The following is a 17,091-nucleotide window of genomic DNA, read 5'->3' on the forward strand; positions in this document are numbered from 1 at the left end:
AGGCACCGTGGTGGGGGCCGTCCTTATGCTCGAGCCGGTTTTGCTGCTGCCGCCGCCGCGTTGCTGCTACCGCTGCCGCTCTAGCTGGCTGCCTACAGTGCTGGCCTAGCAGCGGCGGAGGCGGCTCTGGAAGCCTGATCGCTGGTCGGGCAACGCAAAGGCTGGCATGAAGAGCAGATTGTGCCAAGGGTTTTGGGAGTCCGCATTCTCTCTCGTACCTTCGTGGTTGAGAGAGAGAGAGAGGGGGGGGGGGGGTCGGAAGTTCTTCGTGGGGGGCTTTATTACTGCCATGTGCGCCCTGTATTTTTCCTGTTTCTCAACCATCTCATTTCAGTTTGTGGGAAATCTTCCGTGCAGCTGTTTCGCTCGCCTTGCCAAATAGGTCCCATAGAGGGCACCAGTTGTACAGTACCTTCACGGAGGTGTAAGCTTTTGTAATACTTTATTTTGCAAATTCATGACGCCATCACGCTTCCGTGGCGGTAAGACAAGATCAACGCTGAATGTACACATATGGAATCTTCTATAGTCGAAGTGACTGCTTATTCAGAGCGAGTTATTGGATTTGCGGTCTGTTTTACAGCCTTCTTGCTCACCAAAAACTGCTTCTTTTCCATGAGCCTACCTTATTTCGTCAACATACCAAAGACCGGGCTAAGTTTGCATGCACTACACATTCACTTCTTCCTTTCTTTTCATAGCTTAGTTCGTGTACCGTAAGTTTTCTAGTGTGTGTGAATGGAACGGAGTACGGTGAAAAAACGGCTTCTTCTTAATAAGGTGTGCTCTTAATAAGGTGTGCTCTTTCTGCGGACCGTTTCTCTCGCACATAACTTTTTCAATGCATTTCCGCCTCTTGTGTACAAAAACTCGCCGATCTAAAAATGTAGAGGGTGAAAATGTACAGAGTCCATCAACGCACATGCATTATTGTTGCATTGTTACGGACAGCGATCAGGGCAAAAAAATAGACTACACTATACCAGATGGTTCCTTTCCTGTGTTTCGAGTGCAGGACAGCCACTGTATTCTCTAAGATGTCTAAAAACATCTGAACTCTTCCTCTCTCAGTCCGCCCCACTCCATCTTTACAAGCAAGCAAAAGACTGCCCATTCTTCAGTGCAACTGCAAATTGAAAAAGCGTTACAGCATAACTACGCAAAGAAATGGCGATTCTGGATATAAAGCCAGCATGAAAGGACGAAGGACGAAACAGAGAAATCTCTGGAGTCGTGTCCCGGAATCGGATCTCCGGATCATCATGACGTGCACCCCGCTTGGGGCAGACCTCGCCATAGCGGATTAGCGAATCTCGATCCACGACTGCCCCGCCGGTAGCGGTTGGGAACCCACACCTCCGGCTGCGGCGAAGAAAAAACCTTCGGGCCACATCGGCAGTAAGTGGAAGCGAGGTTTCTGCAGTGACGCCGAGCAAACAGGATATACGTTCAAGTTGTGGCAATGAAGACGTCGCGGATCGGACGTGAGGACTGAACAGATCGAGATGGCGAACCAAGGTGGAACTGGTGAGAAGGATGAGGGAAGGGTGGGGCGAGTAGGGCGTTTAGCTGACGGAGCTATTTTTCGACTCCCCTGCGGGGCCTTAGGTGTACAATTATTTATTCTTGCTTGGTAGGCGAGGACAGCTCGTTTAACATTGCGGATCACGTCTCAGACCCTTATCTGCCGTAATCGTCAGGTGCCAAGTGTTCGGTCTGGGGTAGTGTTATTAACTGGACCTAAGGGGTTACCTTAGCCTACAACATCCAGGTGCCTCCGGTGGACGACGCTAATAATAATGGAAATGAAGAGAATAGAAAGCAAAAGGTAATTTTGTATAACAGAAAAAGTAAAATAGAGAGATTGTGTTTACATCATTCGTATACAGTGCGAAAGCATGGCGTATCTATTTATGCAGAATTAGTCTTTCTATGTTTAACATTCATAGATTCCTGGAAGTCCTCATACCGCACCTGGCGCAGTGGTGCAGCGGTTAGGAGGTGCGCCACTGCCCTGACATGGCAGGTGCTGCCACTGGTGGAATTTTTGTGGTCCAGGTTGTCTCGCACAGTCCGAAAATAAACGCAAGACAGTTCTGCTCGGACCAGAACCACCGGATTAGAGCTTTCGCAATGAAAGGAAAAGAATTAAGATAGACAAAGTTGGTTTATGGTTTAAGGGGTTTATTGTCACAAAGCGACTTAGGCTATGAGGGACACGTGGTGAAGGGCTCCGGAAAATTTTGACCACCTGGGGTTCTTTAACGTGTACTGACATCGCACAGTACATAGGCCTCTAGCATTTCGCCTCCATCTAAATTCGACCACCGCGGCCGGGATCGCACCCGCGTATTTCGGGTCAGCAGCCGAGTGCCATTAACCACTGAGCCACCGCGGCGGCTCAGCGACAAGATTGGAGCTGTGGCGGTGGGCGTTACTAACCCAAGCACATATTTAAAAACTTTGCGCAGAATAACACAGGACTGGAGAGAGAAACACGCACACATACACGAGCGCTCGTGTGTATGTGCGTGCTTCTCCCTCCCGTCCTGTGTTATTCTGCGCAAAGTTTTTAAATATGTCGCTACACCAACTGGCCCAACGTTATACCCTATCAACCAAAGTAGAGAGCCCGAGGTGTCCGGTATGGTCGTTGTTCTTAGAGAGTTGACTTCAGGTACTAGCTGACTGAGGCATCAACGCGTCCTCAATTCCCAGTTACAGTGGAAATGGTACTGCCATGATTCAAACACCATAATAGTCTCGGTGGACCAAAATTCGTCTTCATATAATGTTACACTGTCATCAGCATCAGCCGAATCATGTGCATTTCAGGGCTAAGGGATCTCCGAATATCCGTGATAATGCGAGTCCTGTACCAACATCGTTCATCCCACCCAAACAGGATTGCTTAACTTCATCTCCCCACTTCACTACCTGCTACCCCCAGCAGCGTTTCCTTTCTCTTAGGATCCACTGAGCACAAAAGGACCACCGGTTATCGTTTCCAGCATCACGTGTTCCTACCAAGCTCATTTCCTGCCTTCGATTTTGTAGTAATTAACTTGGGAAAATTACAGAAAACGGAACTAGAAATTTAACAATAACGACAGGAAGAAAAGTATTTTAAAAAAATGCTACCATATAGGTTGCTGTAAATAGAACGAGCATAGTGAAGCAGGATATGGGTATATAAATGTCTACCTGTGCTTCCCGACAAATAGAGACTTTCGTTTTCAGGTTTTGTTTTTTATAGAATTGGGGGTGGGGATGAGCTCAAATTCGTGTACAAACCGGGTTATTCAGAAAAAAATTACGTAGTTCGTGTTTGGTCAGGTCATTTCTGGCAGCATAATACAGTTTAATATAACAGCTCATTTTTCTGCTAAACATGGGAGGCGCCATTTTTTGCTCATCTTTTCATTAAAAAAATATAAATCGCGAGTTCTAGTAAAAGATTATGTACCCATTAGAATTTTGTTTCCTAATCTATAACAAATCTTTTTTCGTGTACGTTTGCCATCTCTTACGGAGCGATTCTCTCTCTGAGTAAGACAGGCCTGTCTCTATTTCTGCAATGCGAAAGCATTCAACATCACTGTAACTATTTTAAACGCGCAATGTCCTTTGATCAGGGCGCCATTAACGTTGGTAGCGCTGAATATAGCGACTCCAATAAGACCTCTTGTCGGTAGCCATGTTTTGGCCCCTCGCTTCTAAATCTCCCTTTCTGAACTTATCCGCAAATTCATCTGCCTCATGAAAAGAAGCGTTGGAAATGTTTTGGATCACCAGTTAAACGAAGGCACCTATCTAGAATTAGGACTAGATACCCATACATTTTTCTTGCGGCATCATCAGCTTTTGGTACACTAAAAGCAACATCGTCCAGAAGGCTCTTGTTCGAGGAGAAATCGGGTTTAACCCGATTTTTTAAGAATTATGTCAGGGGTGCAAGAATCGGGTAAAATCGGGTTTTACCCGAAAATGAAGGGCCCTACATATATAGTAGTTCAGAGTTGCTTACCATGCTAATAATAATAATAATAATAATTGGTTTTGGGGGAAAGGAAATGGCGCAGTATCTGTCTCATATATCGTTGGACACCTGAACCGCGCCGTAAGGGAAGGAATAAAGGAGGGAGTGAAAGAAGAAAGGAAGAAGAGGTGCCGTAGTGGAGGGCTCCGGAATAATTTCGACCACCTGGGGATCGTTAACGTGCACTGACATCGCACAGCACACGGGCGCCTTAGCGTTTTGCCTCCATAAAAACGCAGCCGCCGCGGTCGGGTTCGAACCCGGGAACTCCGGATCAGTAGCCGAGCGCCCTAACCACTGATCCACCGCGGCGGGTGCTTACCATGCTTGCTGAACATTTTTTCTTGCAAGGAAGGAGTGGAAGAATAAATATCACTGTAGTGCAGATGAACCTCGTTGTAACGAAGTATAAGGGGCCCGGCGATTACTACTTTATAACCGTACCTACTTTATGGCCCGTGTTGACCGAGATTACAAGAGGAGTCGTCATTCCTTCGTTGTATTCATTTTTTTGTTACAAGATGTTTAGTTATAACGAGATTCGACTGTATATGGTAACATTGACTGCGTAACCAAGAAGCATGCGGGAAAAAAGTTTAGAGGTTCTTGTTGCAAAAGCTATCCTTCTAATTCTCTTTAATTAAGCAGGTAGTGGACACGATTCTGGCGTCATTTAGACGAGTGCCTCGAAAGTAAGTCCATGATCTTTTGATTTGGTTTATAGGGGTTTAACGTCCCAAAGCAACTCAGGCTATGAGAGACGCCGTAGTGAAGGGCTCCGGAAATTTCGACCCCCTGGGGTTCTTTAACGTGCACTGACATCGCACAGCACACGGGCCTCTAGAATTTCGCCTCCATCGAAATTCGACAGCCGCGGCCGGGATCGAACCCGCGTTTTTCGGGCCGGCAGCCGAGCGCCATAACCACTCCGACACCGCGGCGGCTCTCATGATCTTTTGAATTTCGGCAGAGAAGCACACAACAGAATGCAACAAACAACATTGCCAAGGTGTAGTACACGGTTATAAAAAAAGGCATATTTCTATGTAGCAATTCTAGCCCTCCTACATAATCTGTCTCACCCAACATGAGATTACATGCATAGCCTGACGGAAACTCAACATTTGTTCTAGTCAAAAATACACATAAACGCAAATAATATACCCACAATGAAAAAACAGGGCCCGTGAATATAACGCGTCACAGGGTGAGCTCGTGCAAAATTGTGACCCTAAGGACGACAGTGCCTAACAAAATTGAGGCCAACAAACTACACAAGCGGATAAATATTAAGTACGCCTCGAATTCCAATAATCGTAAGCGAACAAAACACATTTGCATAAAACTTATGAAAAAGTAAAGCGTGTAGGATGCAAAAGATATGCACTGTTGTTCATGAAAAAGCAGGCTTATTTTTATTGTTAATATATAGAGCATTATTGTGCCATAGATACATGGGATGTGTAAAAAGACTGCAGCATATAATTTTCGGGAAAAATCAGACTATTGCGACAGTGAAGATAAGCAAATTACTAAAAAAAGATGCCACGCAGACTTTTTATGCATTAAAAATTGTTCTTTCCGTGCATTTGCCAAAGTGCAATACATTTAACGTATTGAGCAGTGCAAACCAGACAATTTGACTACCGCAGTTGGTCGGACAATGCTGCTGTACTTCTACTGGCCCCGTAGAACAGCTGTCAGCGCTTCCAGTGCTCTAATCCCAGTATGTGAACGCGGCTCTCGACTTTCGCTATGGCGAGACAGGACCCATTCTTGCTCTCGCCCAGTCCAAATGCATCGCCTCGTCTCGAACAGTTTGATGTGGTGACAAGGTGGATTTTACAGTAGCGGGTTATTTGCCCAGCTTCTCCATTTCAGTAAGTGAGTGAGTGAGTGAGTGAGTGAGTGAGTGAGTGAGTGAGTGAGTGAGTGAGTGAGTGAGTGAGTGAGTGAGTGAGTGAGTGAGTGAGTGAGTGAGTGAGTGAGTGAGTGAGTGAGTGAGTGAGTGAGTGAGTGAGTGAGTGAGTGAGTGAGTGAGTGAGTGCTTAATAAATAGCTTTTTGTGCTGGTTATATTAGCCCCACACTATCGTCGTTGGTAGTTAATGCTGCTTATGTAGTCAGGGCAGACCTCCAAGCAAGAAGTATGAAAATGAAGCTTATTGCTCACGTGTTACTTCACAGTTTTCGCTCTTTTGGCAAGCAACTATAGTCGTTGTTGATGCGACTTTAGCGAAAAATGGTATGCCGTCGAAGATCCCTATTGCTTCACTTCCTGTCCCTGCCAAAAGGTTCGCCACGTCTCAGGGAATCATGGCAAGAAAAAAAAGAAACAAAAAAAGAAAGAAAATGAGAGCGATTGCGTTGGAAAGAAAAGAGAGAGGAGGGAAGTGGCACTGAGGAGAGGAAAGTGTATATAGAGAGCAGAGACCACCCCTCGGCACTCACCGCCATCTGGTGCCGGCATAGTGCAACATCTTGCGCCCGCCGCGGCCGGTATTGCGGGATATGGTTTCAGAAACGAGGGTTTTGGCTGGCGTACCGACGCACAGGAGACTGTCGAAAGCTATATGACGGAAGAATAAAGAAAAGAAGCCCAATGCGACAACAACAAAGAGGAAATCCACGCCAAAGGGGCGCGCTCTCTCCTGGCAGCAAATGTTCGCGGGTTTTTCCACGGCCGGCGATGTTTCTTGGGCGCGGGCCGGCCAGACCGAAATGAACGAGCGCGGGGCAAAGCGCAGAGCGGGGCACAACCACCCTCGGCTGGGAGAGACGCAATATCGCCGCGGCAGCCGTGCCCGCGGTAGGACTGCGGTGCGGCGCATTTGCCCGAAAACGAAAGGCGAGGGAAAAGCAGTGGAGACGCATGGTGCTGCCGGCTTTCTCTCGCTCTCTCTCTTTCCACTGGCGTGAAGCGTAGAATAACAATTTATACTGGTCCTTCTTGCTTCACATCTCTGTTCACTTGAATTTCTATATGCCCCTTTTCTCTGCATCTCTGCGCCCGAAGGACCACCGATATTTTGATTTTCTGTTTCCAGTGTTCACGAGTAGAAGCATTCAGTGAACGAAGAAGACGCACTGAAATATTGCCCAGTGACAGTTCTGCGTCAAGCAGTGCATGTTGATTGTGCCGACAAAAACATTGTGCTTTCCAAAGCCCATTTTTCATCGCAGTTACTACAGAAAGTAAAAGTAAAACGGTTATTCTGAAGCGGCACGGCCATTCAGTGTGAAATTCAAGAAATACATTGTCCTTTATTTTGAAGGCTCATTTGTTTTATAAGTTCCACTAAAACACTCGAAAGAATCTAAAACGAGCGCACCAGATAATATATATTAGGACACTGATGTATATCCAGTCAAATTTCCGTAACAAATACATGTTACCGTTTTCAAAGCTTGGCAACAGTCTACGACCTTCAGGTCCAGAAAGACCAGTCATATAAGTTTATACGGGCCTCAGGACACCACGGTCAGTAAGTCAATGTACAGTACTGGGCAAGGTAGCCCGAAACGATGAAGCGGCGACGAAAAACACACTGACAACTTCAACGCTTGATGAGTAAGGCACGAAACTCGGCGAAAGCTGTTTGACAACCTGCGCGTGTAGAGTACGCGTTATGTGAGACGTAGACGTCGTCACAAGCGGCGTGGCATTGCTTTCTGGAGGGGAGGGAACGCCGTCAGTGGCAACACTTCTGATTCTTCTCAATTTGCGCTGTGCAATTCGCAATTGCCGCGAGGGTCCTCAGTTAATGATATTGACAGAGGAGGCATTTCTCTGGCAGCGGTCAGTATACGCTGTATCAAGCAAGTAGCAATAGCTTGTAGGCCAGCTTGGTAATCATTGGTACACGAAAGAATGAATGTGCGTAAAAGCATCAAAAGTTAGACTGCTTTCCTTAGGGCGCCACAGCTCGTCCGTACTTATAAATACATGGCTGTGCAAAGATTAGGCCGTGGGAATGTAGGCATTCGACTATAAATCCCTACAAAACGTCAAAATCTAATTACCCTGTTCTTTTTTTGTTCTTGTTTTTTGCTGGCTTCAACAAACACTGCCATTTGGTGCAGACTTTTTGAAATAAGTGCCTCGTCAAACCTTCCTCTCCTGCTTTGGTGGTCGGATATATTCAAAGCGGACAACACAACGAAAAGAAAATGTATACAAGTAGCGATTCGTACACATATTTGGCTAAATGAGAGGATGATTCAGCAGAACACAACCGCTGTATACATAGTGAAAGGTGTAGACTGACTACTGTGCAGTCAGAAGACACAGTCGGCCAGGGGAAACGCTGGAGTCGTTGCGACTGCCTATAGAACATCAGGCGGGTACTTCTCGGATAGGATATGATGCCATTTACTGCTGAGCTCAGGTCCCACGAACAGTCATGTTAGAAGTTCACAACAAATCTCGCGTGACATGGAATCAAACTTTCTTAGCTATAAGGATATGCTATAGGGAGAATGGGAAAACTTTAATGTTTACGACTGATGAAGCCGTTTATAGCAGCAAGCTTGTAGGAATTTGAGCTCTCCGTTTCGAACTGTGACTAATTGTGCGACGCTCTTTTATAGTAGCAGTATTGAAAGGCAAATATTAGCGACCTGTTTGCTGTTAGTACAATTCGGCTTTGCTGCTAAACAATAAGGGCGTTGCTCAAAACCAACATCCCTTGTCGCTGAGACCAAAACTCCTAAACTTGATGACAGAACGTGCACAAGGATAACGTTAGAAGAGAAGGCCGCGAAACATTAAAGCACCCCAACTAAAACACTGTCCGCTGCACAAGGCTGTGCATCTGAACGGTTGCAACCCAGCGCGAAGGATATGAGCTCTGGACTCGGAACCCAAGAACGATGAGGCGAGACGGAAGATCATTCTTTTGAAATTTTATTCCGCAAAGCTCGCGCCTTCGCATGCGCTTTTTGTTCATGTTCTTTTACACAGTATAACGGACATTTACTTGTGGATGCCTCTTTTGTTTCTCAACATCAATCTACGTCATTTTGCCATCAATAAAGAGCACGATATTGTCTAGAAATGGCAACCAAGACACAGAGACACCGCAGCCAATTATCGCGCGTACGAAAAAGTGCGAACTGCTCACCAGGATGGCGGTTGTGTGCCGATCCCCATTTTTAGAGCAGACGCAGAAAATAGGCTTTAAACAATAGCGCTGGAGCTAGGCTTTCCTCGTGGAATTCCAGTGACTTTTCAAACACACATCTACAATCCCTGGACCCTGACCCGAAGCTCAGGCTTCAGCACGGCCTACAGCGACGTGAAGCAATTTTGCTGTCTCGCCTGTGGCTTGGTGTCACATTTACGAACCACTGATTCTTTGCTGTAGGTATGGCCGATAACAATTCATGAGCTATCGGTAGATGCGACGAGGCCATAGCACACATTCTTTGTGTACACCTTCCATACTGTGCCGAAAAGCAGTCTTTGTGTCATGCGCCAGTGCGCCTTGATTAACGCCCGCTGACTGAGATGGATTCTCGGACAGAGGCCATGGCCATCGTCGGCGGTGAAGGCCTTCCAGGAATTGTAGGGTTTCGTAAGAGCGTCAGGCCTGTACGATAGGCTGTGACCTTACCACACGCCTAGTCACTTCGCTTACTCATTTCATTTTCCTCTAACTCTCTTTTCTTCTTCCCTCCCCTTCACTCTCCTTTAATCCCCTCGTTCCTTCCCCCAGTGCAGGGTAGCAAACCGGTTTCTTCTTCCGGTTAACCTCCTACTCTTTCCTTCTCCTCCTGAACATTAAGTTTTGCGTTCGGTTTTCCCGTCCTCTGAAAAATCACAGAACCGCAACAACCTGAGAAGCCCGGATAGAGGAGACATTACTGTTGTCAGAGCCACATGTCCCACTTCAGAACCAAGTATGTGTTTTTCGTAGCGCAGTGCTTGTCAACACGCAGTCAAGAAGAAATTGAGAGGAAAATGGCCATTTTGCCGTTTTCGACTCCTACGCCTATATATACGCTTAAGCGTGTGCACGCTTACTCGCACGCACACAGCAGGCAAAAAAAAAAACAAAGGAAAAGAAACGACAGGTCATCCTGTTTTATCCTGAAAGATAACTGACCGGGCGGCTTTGGGCCATCCAAGTTTGAGGAGTAAAGTCATCGTCGCCAGCGTAGCCTCCGTGCTCCCAACCACTCCTGTACAAGAAAGAAAGAAAGAAAGAGCTCGGTTGGTGGAAGAACGGAGGTGCTAGCAAACGGCTGTAAGACAAGCAGCTCCCTGCCATAGACGGGAGCTCGCCTTTCTCCCCTTTTAATCTCGCCATAAGCACGGTCTGCTCCCGCGGAGCAGTCCGAGCGACTAAAGCCCTCCCCGCACTACGCACGGGTCTCGGGGAAACGCTGCAGAGGCCGCACGCAAGAGGAGGCCGTCCGCATATGGTGGCAGCGCGGCGGCCGCCACTTCGTTTGCTGTCCCTGCTTGCTGCGCGCCGCAACCATAGAAAGGAAGGGGGAGGGGATCGGCCGGGACCCAAAGCCCCGGAACACTGATCGCCGATAAGTTATGATGGAAAGCCGCCCCCGGGCCCCCGGCACGGGAGGCGGACACCGGGCGCTTTGCCGCCGACAGGAAATATATCGGTAAATAGATCGTTCCGTCATCCATTGTTGCACTACGCTCGGACCGATAAGAACGCCCGGCAGCAGCAGCATCAGTGTAGGGGGCGCACCGGCGGCTTTATAGACTGGCGGAGTGTCCCCCTCACTCCTCTCCTGCGCCATATCCTTCCGCTAACACACTCTCACCCTCTCTGCGACGTAGTGGACGGTGTCGTCTTTGAGCTCGTCCTATCACTTGCGCTTTCCTTTCTCCCTGGTTACGAGATATATAGGGCGAGGCAAAGAGGAGGGAATGAACCGTTGATGGCGTTGGGTCCCCCCAAAAAAGAGAGAAAAAAGACGGGGGAGCGCAGCCACTGGCGGCCTGGTCTGGTGCGTGGCTGGAAGAGAAGCGTATGAATTATGGCGCCGCCGTATATACCCCGATGTCGAGTGGTTAACGGGCCCTCACTGGTTGCGGCGGCTGGCTGCAACCGAGGCCTGGGGTATACACTTTCTTGCCCAGTTAGATAGCGGTGACCTCTATGCGTCTGGGCGTCGCTGCCTTCTTGGTCGGTCCGTTTACGTTTTTTCATCGTAGTATATATCTCGCTCCGTCTACTGTGTTGGGTGGTTCTTTGTTTCATTACGGCACATTTGTTGTTGTATCACCGGCCTCTGCAAAATAGAGAGAGATAGAGAGATTAAAGGGTCATAAATGGCATCCGAATCGCTGGATAGTGCCCATCCTGATTAAGGCCAAATTATTAAAGGCGGAGATCATGGGATAAGACGTTATTCATATTTTCCCACTGAGATATGGCTATATCTAAACGAGGAAGACGCTGTAAAATCGTATACGTTCGCGTTTTGATCCTTCAACTGCTCGGCCCGTAGAGCTCTGGAGTTACGTGGTGATTATATGCTCCTGTCGTCTCCTTGTGCGAAACTGTAAAGCCAGCATCTGCTCACGGCTGGGTAAAATCATAAGGCAGCCCGGTGCACTTTCATAACCAGTAAAGAATTTTGCATTTCGTGCCTTCTCTGACGTGCAAGAGGCCATCAAAAATGCAGAGCGCGAGCATAAATGTTTGGAATTTCGTTCTCTTTGTAACAGCCAGCATTGCCGCCATTAAAGATGAGAAGCATGAGCTACCAATGCTTGAAAAAACGGCTTAGAAAACGTGGACGTTGCTCGTCTTGTCATTCGTCTCGTATTTTCGTGCTGTATATCCAAGATCTAAAAGCTTGAACCGAGATGCCCATTTGATCGGGAAGGGTTAAGATTGTACAGCAGTTAGGAACTATAAGATTAGTACCTCTGTGCATCCGTCTTTCACGGACAATAGAGGCTTCATTCAAAGATATACTGAGTGCTTTACGTTTGGTTTTCATCGTGAAAACCTACTACACGCATCGGTGCAAGAAGGTAGCTATTCGGACTGGTTGGTACATACTTGTTATGGAAAAGAAAATTAACACCGCAACGAAAAGGACAACACAGAAATGAAGACATACATTGCCAGTGTATGCCTTCACTTCTGTTCCGTCCTGCTTGCTGCCCTGCTGATTTTATTTAACCTCAACTATCCTTTTGGCACATATGCCTGGTTGGGGCGCTTGATCACATGACCGTCTTGCTAGGCGACCAATAAAAAAAATAAATGCTGGCGGATGTTTACGACAAATATCGAGGTGCAACCTGTGTTCTCGAGTGTGTACTTGCTTGCTTCTCCTGTGGCCTGCAGAGCAGAAACAGCCTATAGATTATATAAAAAGCAATAACACAATTCTCGATAGTTTAGACCGTTCCTAGAGTGGTCAGTACTATGGAGCCATCTTCCAACGGTAAAATGGACAAGAACAGTCTTTTATTCGTAGAATGGGACAATTAACTTAAGTTCCAGCACTAAGCATTGTCAGATAACAGCACTCTATAAGCAGCACTCCAAGTACGCAGGCAGAGCTTTTCTTAGCTGCTGTTTGGCGCTGTCGTTAAGTCGCTAATAATAGTCTTTGTGCGACGTAACCGAAGTTACGCCCATTTTTGAGCACGCGTCAGCTCAAGTCGCCGAATCATAAAAAGCGCTGAATTTGCCCAGAAAATCTCCCGTCCTTTGAAGCGAGCAGCTAAAGCCAGCTTGACGACGGTTAACACACTCAGAATTCGCAATTGTTTTTACTGTTATATCTCTTGCGGCTCACGTCAGCTGTGAGCCGCTGTTTCCATCCTGGCGTCGCCGTATAGTTTCCCAATCAGAATCGACTAACTCCCTGCAGGCCTACTGCACGCACCACGCACGGCATTTGGCAATGCTCGGGCAGCGATCGCCTCGAGCACGACAACTAACGTTTAGCGAACACCCGGGAGCGTATTAAGGGAAAGGAAAGGGTGGTGCAACTATAAAGGAAGGAGGCGGGGTAGCCCTGTTTAATTGCGTTTTCATCGATTAAATTAGCGTGCGCGGCTACGAGCGGACGGCTTTTGTCTTTGGACTGTGAGTATAGGACAGAGTGCCTGCGCACGCTGAAGCTTTTGCTGCTACAGAAATTACCCAGAATAAAGAAAATAGCTAAATCAGAGAACCAGGGTGAAAGAGACGAGGTTGGTCCTATCAATAGGCCGAAAGACCAATCTAATCTATGCCGTTAGCTTCCAAACGCGCACCGCACAGTAGTGAATCGGGCGCCCTGTTTTCCCTGGCGCTTATAAACGCGTGTGAATAGCGCCGCTCTGCCGTTTCGACCTTATAGCGTATAGGTTTACCGTTGGCATTTGCAGCTTCGCGTTTGCATCCTGCGCGAAGCGGGGCCCGGCGTTATTCATTTAGTCGTATCCTCGGCGTCCTCCGGAGCGTGCCAAAAGCCCCGCATTCGATACAGGCGGCACATCAAAGGCTCACAAAATCTGTGAAAAGTTGCAGCGGAAGAGCTCTTTCATGTTGTATAGCTGTGTATATGCCTTTTTCTCGTGAGTGTACATAACGTCGCCGGCGATCGAGAATGCTTGCGTTAAAAATCAGATTTACTGACGTAAGTTGTGAACGCTGTTTGCAGCGCTGTACGATCAAAAATGACTCGTCAAACTCTGACGTATTCGTAGAAACTCTGAAGGGGTCCTCTATGTTATAACTCTTAAAGATCTCGCGTACGGTGTCCTCAGTAGCAATACACCCTTAATATTATAAATATGAAAGTTTCCTCCGGTAAGTATAGCTACCGACGACAAAGAAACCAGGGCATGGGCATGACCAGTAATTCGGGACAGCGCACAGCAAGAGTCGCTAAGCCTAGCATCTTATCCCATGCATTTCAATGGGAGGGACTCAGCCACTTTCTTCCTTTCTTACGTTACAAATGACGTCAACGAGCTATTTTTCTATGGCCATAGCCATGCGACACGTGGTGGCAGCCAAGGGCACTAGAAGCACTTGTCCCGAATACCCGGTAATGCATCCGTTTTATATCAACGGCGTTCCATTAGTCGACTAAACCTCCCAAGGTTTTCTCCCATCACATTTTCTTCCCTCTTTTTTCCCTCCCACTTCGTTTTCGCAACAAAAAACCACCTGTAACCCTGACGCACGCCTACTTCGACGCTATTCCAAGAGGCGAGCCTCGTGTTGCCTCGTTTTCCGCGCCCGGGTTACACCACATGACCCTTGCCCCAAGGGCAATACCGCACCGTGCAATCTCACTCAACCGTTGACGGCGGCGAACGCGTGTTCTCTCTAATTACCAGCGCCTGGCCGAGGCCAGTGCTAAAACGCACGACACGTGATTAACGCGCGCGGACAGACGCAGCGCAGCTCCAGCGAAAGAAGCGTATGGGTGAGGGGGTCAACGCTAGGCCGCACTCGCGACCAGCCACTCGCTGGTGGGCATCCACCAGGGCAGACCACGGTGGACGGACAATCGCACCGCAGCCGAGGAGAGAGAATTACCATCTTTGCATCGCGGCACGTGCATCTTGTTCGGCCTTGCACGTGCCAACTCGGACAGCGTAGGATGCTGGTGTCGGTGGTCGAGAGCGGTGTAACTAGTGCTGCCCGCGGAGCACTGCGGGGCAAAGGCCAGCTATGGCTGAGGAGAGAGCAAAACGCGGCGTCGTTGTACCTCGTTAGACGGACGTGCGACCAGGCGCCGGCGCTAATTTGAGCCCTGTTGCCCTAATTGAAGCGAACCACTCCCTCCGTAACAAGGCTTCTTCCCTCCCTGGCTCGATCCATTCCTCTCGCTCCGTTCGCCGCCGTCTCTGTATCTCTCTCTGGCACGTGGGAGAGCAAACGTACTACGCTAGAGAGAGCGAAAGAACAGGCCGGCGGCGGTAGACACGTCGTCGACTCGGGGGTTTCGTGTACTGTCCTGATTAGTGGCGCCTGCAGCGAGCCGTATGGCTGCTGCGTCGTGGTCCTTCGCCGAAAGCGGCGACACGAGCGCCTGGCTTCGGTCACCGTCGAGAACCTTTTCCCCACTCTCCCTCATTCTCTCTCTCTCTCTCTTTCTCTTCTCCTACTCCTCTGGGCTCCGCTCTCAGTCCGAGCGGAATGAGCCGAGTGAGAGAAAGGGGAGAGGAGAGCACGCGTGCGGACCCCGGCGGCGGCTAATCGGGGCCGATGTGCCCTGCGGCCAACCAGCCGTCGAAGGCCCCGAGAACTGGTCGGTTTCCTCCCCGGGCTTGCTCAGAGCGACGAGCTGACAAAACTGCCGTGTTGGACGTCTTTTCTTTTTTGCTGCGTGCTTGCGCTTAGACGGAGACATCTTGCTTCGCGTCTTCCACATCTTGCTCCGAGCCCGGGTCCGGTTTAGGTTTGATGAAGAACATGGAGCGAATTTCGGGGAAGCTTATATGAGCAAGAGGCGAACTATCACCCGTCTCAGAAGCGTGCAGTTCAGAATTTTGTTTATTACGAAAGTAGGAAAGTTTGCAAGAGCGGATTTAGGCGATTCCGGTTGGGCGACAAGCAGCAGCTTTTGGGCGTCCTCTTAACGTTCGAAAAGATCTAAAAAAAGAAAAAAAATGAGATAGACAGATGAGGAACATACAGCCAGCCGTGTCGCAGCAATTTCTTACGCTGCCTCCAGACTCGTTTCGGAAAAATTGGCATGGTTCGAGGAATATGTACTTAAAAGAAGACATCGCGTCTTCGTCGTACGTTGTCAAGTAAGTAAAAAAAAAGAAACTAGATGAGCGCAATTAAGACTAAAGGTCCTTCTCGTGTCTATCATTACGCCTCGCCAAACCCTTCTGCGACAGACTATGTTGTCATGCAAGCATTGCCCCAGCAAACCCTGTGAAAAAGTCTTTAAGCCAAATGGCAGCTGCACGGCAAGTCAGAGCTTCTATAGTGCGAAGCCAAGTGAGGCGTACCAAAGAACACGCTCCATCGTCGCTCAAAGCCCATCTCCGCTCTAGCAAGCGAGAGTTATCAAAATTTTAGCCCCGGTCAGAGACACCTTATTTTTCTAAGACGTTGGGATTACACGGTAAAACCAATACTCTTTGAATTTTATTGCCTTTTTTATTTTGATATAAAAGACACGTCGTCACAAGTGTTCCGCGCTCCACCGAGAATATGTTTAACGCCTGAACACGCTCACAACAAAATAAATGTCCTTAAAGCGGCCAGCATGCTTTCGGCGTCATGCTGGCGCATTTTTAAATAATAAAAAAAATCACTGAAGTGTGAAATGGTGCTGATGCTTCGGGAGCAGCAAGCACAGCCGTACTCAGTCGTGAAAGGCGCGAAACGGGCCCCTGATGCTTGCTTTCCCGCCACGAGCTAATCTTCCAGACGAATAGACTTCATCGGAGCTGCTGTACTGGAAGAAAATAAGCACTTCACGTCGAGTCGTCAGAGAGCTCTTAATCACCGATGCTTGTCGATGCTGCGCTGTTACCGTGTTTACGCGCAGAAACAATAAAAGAAATCAACCCGAAAGTTCAGCAGCACAGTTACGCTTCAAGTGGTGCAGTATAAGCGCGAATGAAGTCATGAGGATGACGATGCAAGATTGCAAAAAGAGGAAGTGAAATTAAGGGTGAACACATTAGGAGCACTATGGAAATACTAATTTATGATTATGATTTTATTTATTTTATTTTATTATTGCAAGGGCAGCGTGGGCAAAAATCTCCACAGCTCACGGGTCTGGTCTTCTGGAAGTTGGGAGAAAGACCAATTTTGTTATGCACATCAGCCAAGAGATGGTCGGCGCCAGGCCATAGTAAGGTTTGCGCCCATTGGAAAACCAATGGACGCTGAGGCATTGGGGATCGAACCTCGGACTTCCCGCATTCAAGGCGGATGCTTTTACCCTTTACTTCGTTTGCACTATAACTCTCAATCGGCGAAAACGACGTGGTCTCTTTGTGTCTGAAGCCTCCGCCCACCCATCTACGCATTCCCGCAGCCCACCTATTACCGTCTATCATCCTCCAGAAGCCTCCACCCACAGAGACCTCCA

The sequence above is a fragment of the Amblyomma americanum genome, chromosome 7 (assembly GCF_052857255.1).
Source record: "Amblyomma americanum isolate KBUSLIRL-KWMA chromosome 7, ASM5285725v1, whole genome shotgun sequence".
Classification (NCBI taxonomy): Eukaryota; Metazoa; Arthropoda; class Arachnida; order Ixodida; family Ixodidae; genus Amblyomma; species Amblyomma americanum.